General features: G+C 48.4%; 1 pseudogene; it reads left to right on the top strand.

Moving 5' to 3' along the window:
• The first annotated feature begins 440 nt into the window (after window positions 1-440).
• LOC124093584 (serine protease 41-like) lies at window positions 441-17,070 on the top strand (annotated as a pseudogene).
• Window positions 17,071-17,850: the final 780 nt, after the last annotated feature.

The following is a 17,850-nucleotide window of genomic DNA, read 5'->3' as shown; positions in this document are numbered from 1 at the left end:
TGTGGTGCTGAGGAGGTGACTCTCCCTGGCCCTGGTGACCTATTTCCTGGGAAAGGCAAGAGCCTTCCAAGTCCTCCCCTCTGAGGGTGCCCATCACTTGCTTCAGCCCATGTGGTGTCAGGAATGTTCCAAGTGCAGCTAAAGCGCCAGCATCTTCAGACTCGTTCAGTCTGGACACTGCCCTCTGCACACACAGCTGGAGCACAGGGGCGGGACCCCAGCATATCCCAGCCCAGAATGAGCTGCTGGGGGGAATCCTGGAGTGCAACTGGCCCTTTGCTTTCTCCCAGCCCACTCTCTGTTTCAAACACTTTTTACTGTGGGAAATGTGGGTGCACACTGAGGCACAAGAGTCCAACAGCACCCTGCCCACTCCAGCTTGGACACTTGGCAGTGCAGAGGCCATCATTACCTTCTCATTTATTTATTTACCCATCTACATGTGGCACTGGCAGCTGAACCCAGATTCTTGCACAAGGTAGGCAAGTGTTCTGTCCCCGAGTTAAATCCCAACATTCGGGGGGGGGTAGACTCTCTCTCTCTCTCTCTCTCTCTCTCTCTCTCTCTCTCTCTCTCTCTCTCTCTCTCTCTCTCTTTCTCCCTCTTTATTATTTTAAGACAGGACTATCAAAGTTGCCCAGGCTGCTGGTCTGGGACTTGGGATGCTCCTGCCTCATCCTCCTGAGCTGCTGGGATTACAAGCATTCGCCACCACTTCTGGCTGAATCTGTCTTTACAGCCTTCTCTCGTGGAATCCCTCCTCCAAATCCTTGCTCTGCCTTCTGAGTTCCTTTCTTTGTTTTCTCTTCCAGCTTACCACTGCATTCCTTAGCTTTGACCAAATTAGTGCTGAGCCCTTCTGCTACAATGTTCTGCTCAGCAGTGATATTTTAAACTTCTCCACACTCTCTTTTCTCCAGTTGCTCCTTTCCTGGACAATCCTTGCCTCCTCCTGGAAGACTCCTCTTGAATCTTTCTGAGGGACACTAGTTCCAAGTTTCCCAGTTGTAGAGGGGTGTAGTGGTGAATGCTGGTAATCCCAGTGACGGGAAGGCTGAGGCAGGAGGATCCCACATCCAGCACAGCCTTGGTGACTGAACTGTCTGAAACTTTGTTTAAAAGGGCTGGGGGTGTGGCTGGGCGTTAGAGCATCCCCAGGCTCTATCTCGGGTATGAAAAACAAAATAAGTAGTTTCCCAGTTGTCTGCTCTCCGTGGATTATCTGGGCTTCCTCTGTGGTCAGCTGACCTCCCTGCAACAGACCCTCTGATGAAGGCCCGAGTTCTCCTGGAACATTCTCCATCCTCCTTGTTGGGCCGTCCAGGGCCAACTCAGCAGGAGCAGGGTGTTCCAATCCAGCGCAGTCCAAGCAAAGCACTGGCCCTTGACCAGCTCTGGGGAGACCACAGGCGCCCTTGGATGGTCCTTCCTGAGGAGTGTCCCTGCAACCTTGGAGAATGGTGCCACTCCAGGTCCCACTAACAGTGGGATTCCCCGAGGGGCTTGGGCCACATGGCACCATTGGACTGGTGCAGGGGCTTGAGACTGAGTAACCAAGGTTCCCACCTGGGCATCTCATGCCTCCCTGACCACGCCTCAGTACAGCCCTGGTGACCAGAAGCTGCTGTCTTCCCTTGTGGCACTCCTTCGGGCCAGCAGTCTCAGGTCCACTCTGAGAGAATTCAGCCCTGTCCACTGGCCTCTGCTGGGGAACACATCTGGAGAGAGGCTCACGCTTGTGTCCTCACCCAGGAGCACACTGACTCTTTTGAGTTCTATGGGACCCGATGGGGACTCTCTGACCCAGGGGGTGTTGGTGCTGATGCCTGGCTGGCTGTCCACTCACAAGTGGGACTGGTACACTGACCCCACTCCCACAGGAAGCAGAGGCCCTGGAGGCCCGGGCAGTTGTGTGAGGCCCACTGCAGGCAGCAGGCAGAGAAGGAGCTCAAGCCCTGTGCATGGTCGCAGCCCAGCTCCATGGTTGCAAAGGAGCAGCACCTTTAGCAGGAGGCGCCACACTGCTGACTCCAGATCAGCCTGCCAGGAGGAGGTGCTAGTGGGCTTCCCGGGGGGGGGGCTCCTGGCTGAGGGCCATGTCCTTGTTCCTGGGGGAGTTGTGGGTGGGGGAAAGAGGGCATCAGAGGAGGCAGCCAGCGCTCATGGGCTGCAGACAAGAAAGGGGTGTTGGGGTTCACTGGCTGCAGCACCACATCAAAACGTGTGCCAGCTGACCAACTCCTGTAGGAGCCGAAGGCACTGTGGTCCCCAAGGATCCCTTGGTTCCAGGGAGCTCATCTGGGTGAAGGTGGTGGCCAGGGCTTTCAGCCTGCTGCCTCTCCCGCAGGGGGCGCCGGCAGGGTCTGGAGAGGAGCTGCAGGGAGCCCAGGGGGCGCCAGGTTGCAGAAGAGGCCATGGGCGAGAGGAGCTGCCCACTTCTGCCGCCGCTGCTGCTGCTGGCGCTGCTGTGGCGCCCGGGACTGGAGAAGCAGGGTGAATTCAGGGGGCGCTGCTGGCAGGGCGGGGCGACGGGGGCCGCGGGCATCGTGGAGGTCAGGGGCGCTCACCTCCTGGCCTCCACGCAGACTCGCAGGAAGAGAACCCGCAGTCAGGTAAGGCGCCCCCGACGAGCCCCCTGCGTGGTGCGCGGGCGTCGGATGCAGAGGACGGTGCGAGGACGCCTCATCTCTCCCTCTCCTCCGCCTCAGGTCCCATGAACACCCTGCTGCTCTCAAGTAAAGGCCGGGCCCTGGGGAGGGGCGGGTGGGTGCGTCCCCAGAGCCCCCCCCCCCCCATCCAGCGGTGGGCCTGCCCGGCGAGCTCACCGCGTATCTGCCCTGCGGCCGCCGGGAGGTCCGCCCTCTGATCGTGGGCGGAGTGGAGTCCTAGCGCTGGCGCTGGCCGTGGCAAGCCCTGGTGCGTGTGCGCAATGTCAAGACGTGCGGAGGGAGCCTGCTCAGCCGCCGCTGGGTGCTGGGCGCACTGCTTCAGAAGGTGAGTCTGGTGTCCACAAGGGACAGCAACCTCTCTTCCTGCAGAGGGTGCGCCTTGCCTTCTTGCAACCTCATCTGAGCCCCAGTCTCTGCTGTAACAGTCACACTACAGCCTTCTCTGCTGGTTCCCCTGGAGCCAAGGCCACTCTAGTGCTCCCAGAGTGCTCTTCTACACTTCCATGCACCTCGAGGTGTATTGCACGTTTTTTTTTTCTCAACCCAAATGTACTATTGTCCATACCCACTTGTAAAGTATACAAGGCTGTCGCACACCTTTAATGCCAACAGCTGAAGAGGTTGAGGCAGGAGGATGGCGAGTTCAAAGTCAGCCTCTGCAACTTAACCAGGTCCTAAGCAACTTAGCAAGACCCTGTCTCTAAATAAACTACAATAAAGTGCTGGGGATGGGGTTCAGTGGCTAAGTGCCTCTGGATTCAATCCTAGGTACAAAAACAAAACAAAACAACAGCAATACAAAGTATAGATACCAGAAGTGTAGGAGACATGGGCTGATGTGGGGCCAGTGCTGGTCACCACCCTGCCCTGTGGAGCTCTCCCCAGACCAGATGTGTGACTTCATCCTGCCTGAGGCCCAACACTGACCCCCACATTTGCTTAATCATTTATGACTGCACAAGCATCCCCAGAAAAACTGGGATGAATTTCTTTGTCCTTAAGATAGCTCTGGGAGGTGACAAGACCCCCTGGGAGTGTGTGGAGCCACTTTCTTGCTTCTCCCTCCACAGTGCTCTGGTCCTGCCTGTCTAGGCTCTGTGGCTTCTATAGAAGGCCTTGGGACCATAAGAAGGACTTGCCATGGACACTAATGGTGTCCATAATGAGCAAGTAGTAGCAGCCCCACAGCATCACCCCAGCCCAGGTGTGCTCAGATGGCCAGGCCCCCTTCCCCGGGCCCTGGAGGTCGCTCTCTTCTCCCCTGCCAGGTTCTCTCGTGCTTCCAGGTGGATAGTCCAGCTTGGTGAGCTGACTCTCCGCCAATCTTTCTGGAGCCTGCGGGCCCACCGAAACCGGTACAGAGTGAAGGACATCATTGTGAACCCCCAGGCTAGAGGGAAGTTCCATGACATCGCCCTGCTGAGGCTGGCCTCCTCGGTCACCTACAGCAAGTACATCCAGCCCGTCTGTGTCCTGTCTTCTACCTTCATGTTCCTGCACCGGTCCGACTGCTGGGTGACTGGTTGGGGAGTCATCCATGAGAATATGGGTAAGGTTGGGGACAGAGGGCTGGGCTGGGCACTATCCTCATCCCATTTAGCCACCAGGTCCAGCTGCCCCTCCTGGACCTGGGCACCCGCTCAGCATTCTCTCCTCAGGGGCTGCCCTCCTCTTGCTCCCACTGCAAGGGCAGGAAGACAGGCTCATCCCCTTCCCTGCAGACACTGTGTGGGCCAGAAGGCAGGGGTGCAGAGGAGGCCGGCTTGGCATGTGCCTTTGCTAGCCAGCAGGGGTGGCAGGCTCAGGACAGCCTCCTGCCAAGGGCCTCTGCCGTTAACTTCCTTCCACTGTGATTTAGTTCACAAACCCAAACTTATAGCCAGCAGTGGCGAAGCAGGCTGTTCAGAGATCTGCGGGGCGTTCCCAAAGCTGTGCGGCCATCCTGGCACCCTCTACCTCAGAACAGCTCCATCTCAGCAGGAGTCCCCGCCCTCCTTGATCATTCCTCTCCGTGCCTGGTGGCCTGGGCTCATTGCCCCTGGCAACCACCGCCTGCCCTCTGCCTGCATGGATTGCCTGCTCTGGACATTCCTTGCCAACGCAGCCACAGAGCGTGTGGCCTTTTGCATCTGCTTCTTGCACGTGCTGTCGTGTCTCCCAGGGTCGTCCCGTTTGCGTGTCCCTCAGTCCTGCATCCCTCTTTTTTCCTTTCCTTCCTTCCTTTCTTTCTTTTTCTTTTCTTTTTTTTTAAAATATTTAATTATTTATTTATTTGGCAGACACAACAGCTTCGTTTGTATGTGGTGCTGAGGATCGAACCCGGGCCGCACGCATGCCAGGCGAGTGCGCTAACGCCTGAGCCACATCCCCAGCCCTCTTTCTTTTTCTTTTTCTTTTCTTTCCTTCTTTTATTTTTTTGGTATAATTCACAGAACATCAAATGAGCCACTTAACGTGTGAAGATGCACAGCTTGGCGTATTCAGCATATTCATGACACTGTACAAGGGAGGACTCCATGGGAGACCTCCATGCCACCAAGCTGTGGCTCCACGTGGGGCCCTCCCTGCAGTCCCAAGAGCCACCAGCCAGACTTCTCCTCTGCCTTGGCTTCTTCTAAGTATCCAGAGAAATGTCCCCTGCTCTGGCCTCTTTTGTCATCCACGCGATAGCCCGGGTCTGAGCGTCAGGGCTTCTTGGGGACCATGAACGTTCCACTTAGGGCACATTCGTTTAGACCACAGTCCTCATCCCTTCATTCACTGATGGACACTTGGGGTTTTGACCTGCTGAGTGATGTGGCTGCAGTGGCTGTGAGCACACACGCACACTTTCGTTTGATGACTCTTTTCAGGTATCATTGGGGCTGCGGTTGCTGGACCACGTGGTGATTCTCTGTTGAACCTGTGGAGCTACCGGCAGTGCCCAGCAGCAACTCCTTCACATTCCTGTTAATATGTTTGCTGACATGCATTATCGTCATGGTTTCTTCTCTTTTCCTTTTTAGTTCTGAGGTCCTCAAGCATGTCAGGCAAGTGCTCTACTGCTCAAGCACACCCCCTCCCCATTTTCCACTCTTTAAATTTGGCTGTCCTTGTGGGTGGGATGTGGTGCCTCAATATGATTTTCACTTATGTTTCTCTAGTGACAAATGACATTGAGCTTCTTCCATGTGCTCACTGATGTGTTCTATATCCCTAGGAAAACTAGCTTTATGAATCCTTTGCCCATTACTAATGGGGTTGTCTTTGATTGAGTCATAATGCTGTTCTGTTCTAGGTAGACCTTTATTGAAAATATGATTTGAAAAATACATTCTCCCATTATCTGGATTTTCTTTTCACTTTTTTTTTATTAATTTTTTTTAGTTGGACACAATACCTTTATTCCATTCATTTATTTTTGTGTGGTACTGAGGATCGAACCCAGGGCCCTGCACATACTAGGCAAGTGCTCTACCGCTTTTTTCACTTTCTTGGTAATGTTTTTCAATATACCAAAATCTTTTTTTTTTTTAAATATTTATTTTTCGGTGGACACAACATCTTTGTTTGTATGTGGTGCTGAGGATCGAACCCGGGCCGCACGCATGCCAGGCGAGCGCGGTACCACTTGAGCCACATCCCCAGCCCCCCAAAATCTTAATATTGATGAAATCCAAATTATTTATTTATTCTTTTGTTTTTATTAGTACATTATAATTATAAATAGTGAGGTTCATTTTGACTTATTCACAAATGCATATAATATAATTTTTCTTCCTTTGTTGCTTGTACTTTTGGAATTTTATCTTTTTTTTTTCCCCTGTACTGAGGATTGAACTGGGGGCATTCTACCAATATGCTACCTCCCCCAGCCCTATTCTTTTTTTTAACTTTCTTTCTTTTTTTTATCTCTCCATTTTTTTTTTTTTTTTTTTTGTGGCAGTGCCTTGCCAAAGTGCTGAGGCTAGGCTCAGACTTGTGATTCTCTGGCCTCAGCCTCTGGAGTCATAGGGATTATAGGCGTGTGCTACCGCACCCAGGTTTTGGTGTTATATCTGCAACAACATTGTCAGATCCAGAATCCTGAACATTTACATATTGACCCCTATGTTTTCTTTTGTAGTTTTAGCTCTTATATTCATGATTTTGATTCATTTTGAGCTGAGGCTTGCACATGATGAGAAGTAGAGGTCCAGTTTTACTCTTCCTTGTGGTTAGCCAGTTGTCCAAGCACCATTTGTTAAATACCACTGAACTTTGATTGAACCTTGTGAAAAATCAATCCTCCTTAGATGTGTTGGTTTATCTCCAAGACTCACATTTCTTTTACACTGGTCTATATGTCTGTCTTTATGCAATCAAACAGGACGGTGCTATTGAATTCATGTAGCTTCACAGTATGTTTTGAAATCAGGAAGTGAGTCATTCAACTTTGTTCTATTTTTTTCAATATTATTTTAATTACTTAGGGCTCCTGGATATTCTGGTAAATTTTAGAGGCAGGCTGTCAATATCTTTTAAAAAGCCACTGATAATAGACTTAAAAATAAGAACCATATGATCATCTGGATAGATGCGGAAAAAGCATTCGACAAAGTACAGCATCCCTTTATGTTCAAAACTCTAGAAAAACTAGGGATAACAGGAACATACCTCAATATTGTAAAAGCAATCTATGCTAAGCCTCAGGCTAGCATCATTCTGAATGGAGAAAAACTGAAGGCATTCCCTCTAAAATCTGGAACAAGACAGGGATGCCCTCTCTCACCACTTCTGTTCAACATAGTTCTCGAAACACTGGCCAGAGCAATTAGACAGACGAAAGAAATTAAAGGCATAAAAATAGGAAAAGATGAACTTAAATTATCACTATTTGCAGATGACATGATTCTATACCTAGCAGACCCAAAAGGGTCTACAAAGAAACTATTAGAGCTAATAAATGAATTCAGCAAAGTGGCAGGATATAAAATCAACATGCATAAATCAAAGGCATTCCTGTATATCAGCGACAAATCCTCTGAAATGGAAATGAGGACAACCACTCCATTCTCAATATCTTAAAAAAAAAAATACTTGGGAATCAACCTAACAAAAGAGGTGAAAGACTTATACAATGAAAACTACAGAACCCTAAAGAGAGAAATAGAAGAAGATCTTAGAAGATGGAAAAATATACCCTGTTCATGGATAGGCAGAACTAACATCATCAAAATGTCGATATTACCAAAAGTTCTCTATAGGTTTAATGCAATGCCAATCAAAATCCCAACGGCATTCTTGTAGAAATAGAGAAAGCAATCATGAAATTCATATGGAAAAATAAAAGACCCAGAATAGCAAAAACAATGCTAATCAGGAAGTGTGAATCAGGCGGTATAGTGATACCAGACTTCAAACTATACTACAGATCAATAGTAACAAAAACAGCATGGTACTGGTACCAAAACAGGTGGGTCGACCAATGGTACAGAATAGAGGACACAGAAACCAATCCACAAAACTACAACTATCTTATATTTGATAAAGGGGCTAAAAGCATGCAATGGAGGAAGGATAGCATCTTCAACAAATGGTGCTGGGAAAACTGGAAATCCATATGCAACAAAATGAAACTGAATCCCTTTCTCTCGCCATGCACAAAAGTTAATTCAAAATGGATCAAGGAGCTTGATATCAAATCAGAGACACGCCGTCTGATAGAAGAAAAAGTTGGCTACGATCTACATTCTGTGGGGTCGGGCTCCAAATTCCTCAATAGGACACCCATAGCACAAAAGTTAATAACTAGAATCAACAAATGGGACTTACTCAAACTAAAAAGTTTTTTCTCAGCAAAAGAAACAATAAGAGAGGTAAATAGGGAGCCTACATCCTGGGAACAAATCTTTACTCCTCACACTTCAGATAGAGCCCTAATATCCAGAGTATACAAAGAACTCAAAAAATTAGACAATAAGATAACAAACAACCCAATCAACAAATGGGCCAAGGACCTGAACAGACACTTCTCAGAGGAGGACATACAGTCAACAACAAGTACATGAAAAAATGCTCAACATCTCTAGCTGTCAGAGAAATGCAAATCAAAACCACCCTAAGATACCATCTCACTCCAGTAAGATTGGCAGCCATTATGAAGTCAAACAACAACAAGTGCTGGCGAGGATGTGGGGAAAAGGGTACACTTGTACATTGCTGGTGGGACTGCAAATTGGTGCAGCCAATTTGGAAAGCAGTATGGAGATTTCTTGGAAAGCTGGGAATGGAGCCACCATTTGACCCAGCTATTCCCCTTCTCGGTCTATTCCCTAAAGACCTAAAAAGAGCATGCTACAGGGACACTGCTACATCGATGTTCATAGTAGCACAATTCACAATAGCAAGACTGTGGAACCAACCTAGATGCCCTTCAATAGACGAATGGATAAAAAAAATGTGGCATTTATACACAATGGAGTATTACTCTGCATTAAAAAATGACAAAATCATAGAATTTGCAGGGAAATGGATGGCATTAGAGCAGATTATGCTAAGTGAAGCTAGCCAATCCCTAAAAAACAAATGCCAAATGTCTTCTTTGATATAAGGAGAGTAACTAAGATCAGAGTAGGGACGAAGAGCATGAGAAGAAGATTAACATTAAACAGGGATGAGAGGTGGGAGGGAAAGGGAGAGAGAAGGGAAATTTCATGGAAATGGAAGGAGACCCTCAGGGTTATACAAAAGTACATACAAGAGGAAGTGAGGGGAAAGGGAAAAATAATACAAGGGGGAGAAATGAATGACAGTAGAGGGGGTAGAGAGAGAAGAGGGGAGGGGAGGGGAGAGGAGGGGGGATAGTAGAGGATAGGAAAGGCAGCAGAACACAACAGACACTAGTATGGCAATATGTAAATCAATGGATGTGTAACTGATGTGATTCTGCAATCTGTATATGGGGTAAAAATGGGAGTTCATAACCCACTTGAATCAAAGTGTGAAATATGATATATCAAGAACTATGTAATGTTTTGAACAACCAACAATAAAAAATTTTAAAAAAAGCCACTGATATTTGGATCAGGATTGCATTAAATTGTGGTTGTTTTAGGGTGCACTGCCATATTAATGCATCTAAAATCATCAACATACAAACATCCATTTATTTGCACCTTCTTTCATTGCTTTCAGCAAAGATTTGCAGCTTTTTGTATACAAGTCTTAGACCTCATCAGTTAGTTTACTCATTTTTTTTTCTTTTGATACTCTTGTAAATGGAATGTTTTCTTAATTTCCTCTTTGGAGTGTTCATTGTTAGTATAAAGGAACATAAATGACTTCTTTTTCAGTGTTTGGATTGAACCTAGGGAGGCCTTACTCTGAGCTAAATCCCAGGGCATTTTTCTTTTATTCTGAGGCAGGGCCTCACTAAGTTGCTGAGGCTGGCACCTTACTTGCAATCTTCCTGCCTCTGTTCTCCTGAGTTGTGCTGGTTTACAGGCATGTGCCCAGCACACCAAGGATTTTTGAATGTTGAGTCTGTATCCTGCACTGTATATTTGTTCATTAGCTCTAGAAGGTGTTTATTTACACATTTCTTGTGGACTTACTATTTCTACATATAAGGTCATGTCATTTGGGAATGGAGATCATTTTTTTCCTTTTTTTTTTTCTGATTGGGTTACCTTTTCTTTCTTGCTTGCTTAATTGTTCTTGTGAGAAATCCCAGTACTATGTGAATAGAAGGGTGGAATCAGGCAACCTTGCTTTGTTCTTGGTCTTAGAGGAAAAACTGTCTGGTTTTTCACTCTTGAGCAAGACTTTCACTGCTGGCTTTTCATTACAGGGCTTCGGTTGTGTTGGCAGGTCCCTTCCGTTCCTTGTTTGTGGAGTGTTTTCATCATGAAAGGGCACTAAATTTTGTCAATGCCTTTTCTGTGCCTATTAAGGCAATCCTGTGTTTTCTTCCTTGTTCTATTATGTAGATGCCATCCTGAGTTCTAAATGTAGGCCCAGCCGTCCTCTGGAAGGAGTCCTATAGAGCAGGCTTTGCTTTCCGAAGGGGGAGATGGCGTTCCAGTTTTCTCTTTTGTTGCTGTGGCGTTGTCTTTGTGGCTGGTGTAAGGCTCACGCTGGCCTCGGGGGAGGAGCAGGGCAGTGTTTCCCTCAGTTCTGTCATGGGGAGAGCTCAGGAAGGGTTGGTGTCAGTTCTTCGTAGATGTTGATAGAATTCACCAGTGAAGCTGCCCGACCCTGAGCTTTTTTTCATTGGGAGATTTTTGATTACTGATCCGATCCCTATTCATTATATAAATAACACATGTTCAGATGTTCGATTTCTTCTTGAGCCTTTTCTGGTGTTCTGTGACTTCCTGGGGATCATTCTGCTGCCTCCAGATCATCTCTGTTCTCTTGTCGTCCTTTCTGTTTCTGTAGGGTCAGTACTACTGGCCCCACTTTCATGGTACTTCCTGCTTGCTTCTCTTTTTGGTTTCATTGGTCTTCTCTACATATCCAACTTCTCATTTCCTTCTTCCCGGTGGCTTTAGTTTGTGCTTCTTTTTTTTTTTTTTTTTTTTTTTTTAAATATTTATTTATTTATTTTTCGGTGGACACAACATCTTTGTTTGTATGTGGTGCTGAGGATCGAACCCGGGCCGCACGCATGCCAGGCGAGCGCGCTACCACTTGAGCCACATCCCCAGCCCCTAGTTTGTGCTTCTTTATCCAGCTCCTTACCATGTAACCCTGGGCCGCTGATCCAAGATTTCCCTCTTTTATTAGGTAGGCATGGACAGCTCTTGTTGCCCTCTCCAAGCACTTTTGCTATGTCTGTGGGTTTGTGTCCATCTTCCTGCAGCTCAGGGTCTATCCTAGTGTTACCTGTGGTTTCCTCTTTACCCAGGGGTCATTTAAGAGACTGTTGTTTAACACCCACAGGTATGGGAATTATTTGGTCTTGTTGTTGCTGATTTCTGGCTGCATTCCCTCCTGGGAATTCCCAGGGAAGATGTGTTGCTTGGTATCAGTGTTTTCCAACTCACCGACCTACTGCATGTCATGGAGACAGTTGCACACACACCTCAGGAAAATGTATATTCTGTTGGTTTTTTTGGATGGTCTGTACTGTATATTTCTGTGATATACTTGGTTTATGGTGTTGTTCACATTTTCTATTTTTATCGATCTCTCTGCTTTTCCCATCCATTATTAAAGGCAGAAAATTAGAGCATCCAACTATTAATATGCAACTTTCTGTTATTCCCACCAATTCTGTCAATTTTGCTTTATATATTTTTGGATTCTATTATTAGGTATATGGATGTTAATAATTGCCATTTTTTTAAGGATTGGTATCTTTTATCAATATGTAATTTCCTTCTTTGACTTTGTAACAAGTGTTGATTTAAAGTTCACTTGGCTGATCTAGTTTAGCAGCCTTAGCTCTCTTGGTTATTATTTGCATGAAATCTCTGTTGCTAACCTTTAGCCTTTATATGTCCTTGGATCTAAAGTGAACCTGTGTAGACGGTGTACAATTGGACTGTGATTCTAAATCATTCTGCCTATCTGCTTTCTACATGGAGCATCTAATCCCTGCACATAAGGAGTAATTACTGACCAGGAAAGACTTGCTTCTATTTTTTGTTTGTTTGTTTTGTATATCATATATATATATATATATATATATATATATTTTATATCTATAGCTATCTCTTATATCTTCTCTCTCTCTCCTCTGTCTCTGTCTCTCTCTCTCTCTCTGTACTGGACATGGAACTCAGTGGTGCTCTACCACTGAGTTACATTCCAAGCCCTCTTGATTTTTTATTTTGAGACAGGGCCTCACTAAGTTGCTTGAAACTGGCCTCAAACTTATGATTTTCCTGCCTCAGCCTCCTAAGTAGCACCACCAAATTGTTTTTCATTTCTTTTTTGTTTTCATTTATTTAAATGATTTACTAGGATATCATATTGGTTTTCTTCTCTTTTTTAAATATATTTTTTAATTGTAGATGGACACATTACCTTTATTTTATTTATTTATTTTTATGCAGCGCTGAGAATTGAACCCAGTGCCTCATAAGTGGTAGGCAAGTACTCTACCACTGAGCCACAACCCAGCCCTCTTCTCATTTTCTTATATTTTTCAATTATTTTATTAGTGGTTGCCCTGGGCATTACAATTTGTATCTCAAACTTGTAACAATATCTATTGAATTAATACCAATTTAGCCTCAATAGTACAAATAAATCTTGGTTCTTGGATAGATTTATCCCTTCACTTTATGTTTTTCTTATCATAATCTATGTCTTTATGCAGAACATTAACATGAATTTACAATTATTGCCTTATGCATTTGCCTTTTTTTTTTTCAGGGCTGGGGATTGAGCGCAGGGCATGCTAGGCAAGTGCTACATGCCAGCCCCACACGTTTGTATTTTACATTGGCTAAGAAACAGAGAAGAGTCATTAACCAAAAATACAATAAGACTGGCTTTTCTATTTTCCAGTGCATTTTCCTTCAAAGCTGTTCTTTCTTTCCTTGGATGACTTTGGGCTACTGTCTGGTGTCCTCCTTTCATTTCAGCCTCAAACACCCCTTTTCCATTTCCTATGAGAATTGATCTACTCGTGATGAATCCTGATGTAGTTTATCTGAGAATGTCTTCACTTCTCCTTCGTTTCATGAAGGAGAGCTTTATATGATAGAGAATTCTTGTATGACCATTTAACCCACCCTCTTTGACTTTGAAATGTGTCTTTCCACTGCTTTCTGCCCTCCATGGTTTCTGTTGATTTTATTGATGGTCCCTTAAAGTGATGCCTTGCTTCTCTCTGGCGGTCTACATGTCTGTCTTTGTCTTAACAACCTCATCACAACGTGTCTCAGTGTGGATCTTTGTGTTTACCCAAATTGGAGCTTGTGTAGCCTCTTGTATTTGTAGTTTCATGCCTTTCATCAAGTTTTGTATTTTTCCTTCTGGATCCTGCAGCCCCAAATTATCTCAGCCTCCTTAAGTTCCACACTCTCTGTGTTTTTGTGGGGAATCTCTCCACTGGTGCACTTGGGACTTTCTTCTGCATTTTAAAAATTAGGAAACCAAGTTTTGGTGGAGCTGCAAAACAAGCCCATCCATTGGGTCCTTCTGTGATAGTGCTGATAGCCTATGATGTGAGGTGATCATCAGGGACCTCCCGACTGCTACAAGATGTGTCCTGCATCCTGCTCTGCTCCAGATGGCAGAGGAGAGGTTGAGTTTGCTTTCTGTCTCTGTCCTACCCCAGTACCTCTGCCACCCCCCTACCGCCTCTGGGAAGTGCAGGTCACCATCCTCAACAACAGCAGGTGCAGGGAGCTGTTCGCGTTGCCCTTTCAGCGCAGCTCCATCAGTTTTGACATGCTTTGTGCTGGTGCTGAGAATGGCAGCAGGGATACCTGCCACGTGAGTGCCCACCCCATGAGGAAATCATACCCACCCTGCCCCAGGCCTGAGAGCAGGCTCCGAGCCCCCACCAGCCCACACCTGGAGTAAAGCAATGGCAGTCCTTACTCACCAGCCTACAAAACATACTGCTCATTCTCCACTGGTGGTGCCTCCTCCCACACCCGGTCAGCCCCTGGAGGTAGAGACTGAGGCCCCACTTTGCAGATGCAGAAACTGAGGCTCTTCTCTGCTGGGGAGCAGGGAATAGGACTCACACCCCTCCTGCCAGCTGCACTGCCACCCTGCTCCCCCAGCCTCTCTGCAGGCTCCACCCACCTGCCCTGGTTGGGCTCACCCAGGCTTCTCCCCAGGTGACTCAGGAGGACCCTTAGTCTGCGAACTGGAAGGGCTCTGGTATCAGATTGGAATTGTGAGCTGGGGAGTGGGTTGTGGTCGACCCAACCGGGTTGGAGTCTACACCAATGTCAGTTGGCGCTTCGGGTGGCTCTGTCACTGATGTCCCACAGTGCACCCAGGCCAGATGCCTCCCTGATGCCGCTATTCCTCTCTACACTCAGGTCTCTGCAACTCATTGAGTTGGCTGAGTCCACTTGGCCTATGTGAGCACCACAGTGCTTATACAGTCACCTGGGCTGCGGACACTCAGGGTCAGGTGGGGACAGCCTGCTGGACCAGGCTTCAGTCCCTTTCTGACCCATTTGCTAATAAACACAAGTGCATGCCTGAATTTGTGCTCTGCAGAGCTTTCTTTGGACCCAGTGGCTTCCTGATCAACTGTCTGGGTTCACCCATGACCAGTCCAGCCCAAGACCTGTCTCTAACTCCTAACCCTTATACAGGATTTGGAGAGAGCTGAACCCTCACCAGCTAGTTCAATCAGAAAGACGACTTGTGGAAAGGCCCAGGGTGTCTGGGGCAGGGAGTCTGCAGTAGGGCGCAGGGAGCAAACACTCCTGACCAAGGACCCCTATCTCAGAGTGCCCCATTACCCAAGTGCCAGATGCTCTCACCCATGATTCCCCAAAGGCCAATCTAAGACCAGGACTTGGTGCAGATAGTTTATTTGGGATGTGACCTCAGGAAGCACAGGTGAGGAAGTGGGGAAACTGAGGCAGGGAAGCACAGAGTTTGTACAAAAGGGTGGTTCCCATTGTGGGTAACTGCAGCACTGGACCACTGAGGACAAGGTCAGCAGGGCTGGCATTCCTCCTGACCCCCAAAGCACAGCGTGGTCCCGAGGGCATGAGATTCTCCAGCGCAGGAGCTGACTCCAGCTGAGGCTGTCAGTCAGAGCTTCACCTGCTGTGGCGGAAAGTGGTGGGGGTGGGAAAGTGGGAAGGCACCCACCCTGTCTGCACTCCACAGGCCCTCCTCGCATGGCCAAGGGACCAGTTCACCAGGCAGCCTTGGTGGGGGGTCTCTAGCTTATTCAAGCAGAGTGGGTCTTGCAAAATCCTCAAATGCTGTGAGCACAGAAGATAGATATGCTCTGGCCAGCTTCCTCCCTCCTGGTGCCACCCCCAGCCCCACTTCTGGAAAATGTACCTCTGACGCACATGTTCCTGTCACCTGTGAGCCTAGGAGGAAGGTTGGAGAGGGCTTCTGGGCAGGGGTCCACTACCTTGCTGTCCTTCTGCCTTATGGGTCTGCATCACTTAGTGGGCAGTGTTGAGAGCCACAGCCGAAAGGGGCCCCAGCAAACTTCCAGCTGCCATCTGATGATTGGCTCACAGCGGCCCCAGCAACTTCTAGCTGCCAACTGATTGGCTCCTCTGCGGTGATGCTCATTGGGCTGTTTCCCCGCCCTTTCAGACCACGGAGCTGCTCATTGGGGGACTTTTTTTGGCTCCGCCCACGTGACCCAGCCAATCGGCCTCAAGAGCAGGAGGAGGAGGGGGGGAGGTTGAGAGGCTTGTGCAAGCCGGTGGTGGCAGTTGGGCTCTAAAGGTTTTTCCTGAGGAGCTGTGTGGTTTAGTGTGTGGTTCTAAAAATAAAGTTCGTTTCTTTTGACAAGTGGCTCCTGAATTGTGCCCAGCCAGACTGCGTCAGGGCAGTTGAGCTGAGGTGGGTGGGTTGGCTAGTCCCCCACAATTGCAGCAGGGAAGGTGCTTTGTCCCTCTGAGTTCTGGGGTGTCATGCATGGGGCAGGCAGGGGAATCCCTGTTTGGAGAGGAGGAAGATGCAGCAGGTAGGAAGTGCTGGGTACAGATCAGAAGGCAGCTCCTGAGGTGTGATTGGAGTCACGTGGCTGATTCCAGAGAGAGGAGATGAGCCAGGGGCCCTGTCAGGTCTGGGGACTTCTGGATGGCATTGAGCAGTGGACTAGAGAGAAAACTGCCCAGAGGGAACAACTCAGAAGTAAAAGGTGGATCACAAACTCAACTGACCCTGTGGTATTGGGAGGAGCCCGACACCACATGCTGCTGAGATGTCTGAAAGGGTGGGGCCTGGAGAAGGAGAATCCTTCTGAGCCTGGCCACAGCTCAATGGATTGTCCAGCAGGGCACAGGTGAACGGTGGCCCAAGGGAACTTGTCAGAGAGGAAAGGCAGTTCCACAGCCTGGCACCCCACCCCCAGCGGAAGGGGTTGCCTCTTTTTAGCCCCTGCCCCCCCCCCCCACCGCTGCTTGGCTAGGGCACCTCAACTCCCAAGTACAGAGGCCAGCTCTGAGTTGAATGTTAGAGTCTCCTCAATTTGTAACTTCTGATGTGACATAGGGGGTGCCCTTTGGAGATGATCGGGTGCTGGTGAGGTCATGAGGGAGAGGCCCCAGGTTGAGGCTAGGACTCTTATAAGAAGAGGTCCTAACCTCAGAACACTCCTCAACCGCCCTCCTCTTGGCCAGACAAGAACACAGGGAGACGGCAGCTGTCAACCAGCCAGGAAGCGACCATCACCAAGAACCCAACCCAAGGAACCTTCACCTTAGACGTCCAGCCTCCAAAACAACTGGCTGGAGCCTGGCTGTCTAAGGTGTTCTTGTAAGGCTGCCTGAGCTCATTAGGACTCCACGTGGGCGCTGGCAGCCCTGCAGCCCCATTTGAAATTTGAATGTATTTTAATTTTTTTTAAAAAATTTAATACCTGTACTAATGGGATTTTAGTTACACCAAAGATTAGGCAAAATGTGTGTCTGGAGGTCCAGTTAGTGTTGAGTTTTGCTGGGGAGGATAGATAAAATGCCCAGCAGGTAGGGAGGTGCCCACGTGAACGTGAGTGGTGCTGTTGCAGGGTCCCAGGGACGCATGGTGGAATCGCCTCCCACTCCCCGACTCCTCGAAGCCTTCCTGGGTAGGGGCCTCATTCCCCAACAGCAGCCACTCAAGGGAAGTCCACACATGAAGGCCAGCCTCTGCCCTCGCCCACGAGTTCCCATCCCCTTCCCAGCAGCCTCTTCTGAGAAGAGGCTGAGAAGCGATGGGCTGAGGGTGCATGGAGAAGCCAGTTCCCAGCTTGACCCCAGAAAGTTCAGTCTGTCCCAGGACCAGAGCTAGGGACCCAGGCTCCCGCCTTCAAGTGAGGCTGGGACTTTCTGTAGAGGACGAGCCTGGCCCTTGGACTGAAGTTCTGACCTGCTGTGCTCAGACGGGTCCCCCCAAGCCCCACTCCAGGAGGGTAGGGAGGCCAGGCCTATGTGATCTAATCCAACTGCTGACATACAAGGCCCCCAAGCCCAGGGTCCACCTCTCTGGAAGGAGAAGGCTTCATTGTTCCCTTTCCTGGCAGAGTGCAAACTGGGGCGTACCCAGTACATGGAATAAATGC

The sequence above is a fragment of the Marmota monax genome, unplaced genomic scaffold, assembly GCF_021218885.2.
Source record: "Marmota monax isolate L192 unplaced genomic scaffold, Marmota_monax_Labrador192_F-V1.1 WCK01_AAM20220418_F8-fsc00035, whole genome shotgun sequence".
Classification (NCBI taxonomy): domain Eukaryota; kingdom Metazoa; phylum Chordata; class Mammalia; order Rodentia; family Sciuridae; genus Marmota; species Marmota monax.
The sequence above is the reverse complement of the archived record's forward strand: the minus strand, read 5'-3'. Positions and strand labels throughout refer to the sequence as shown.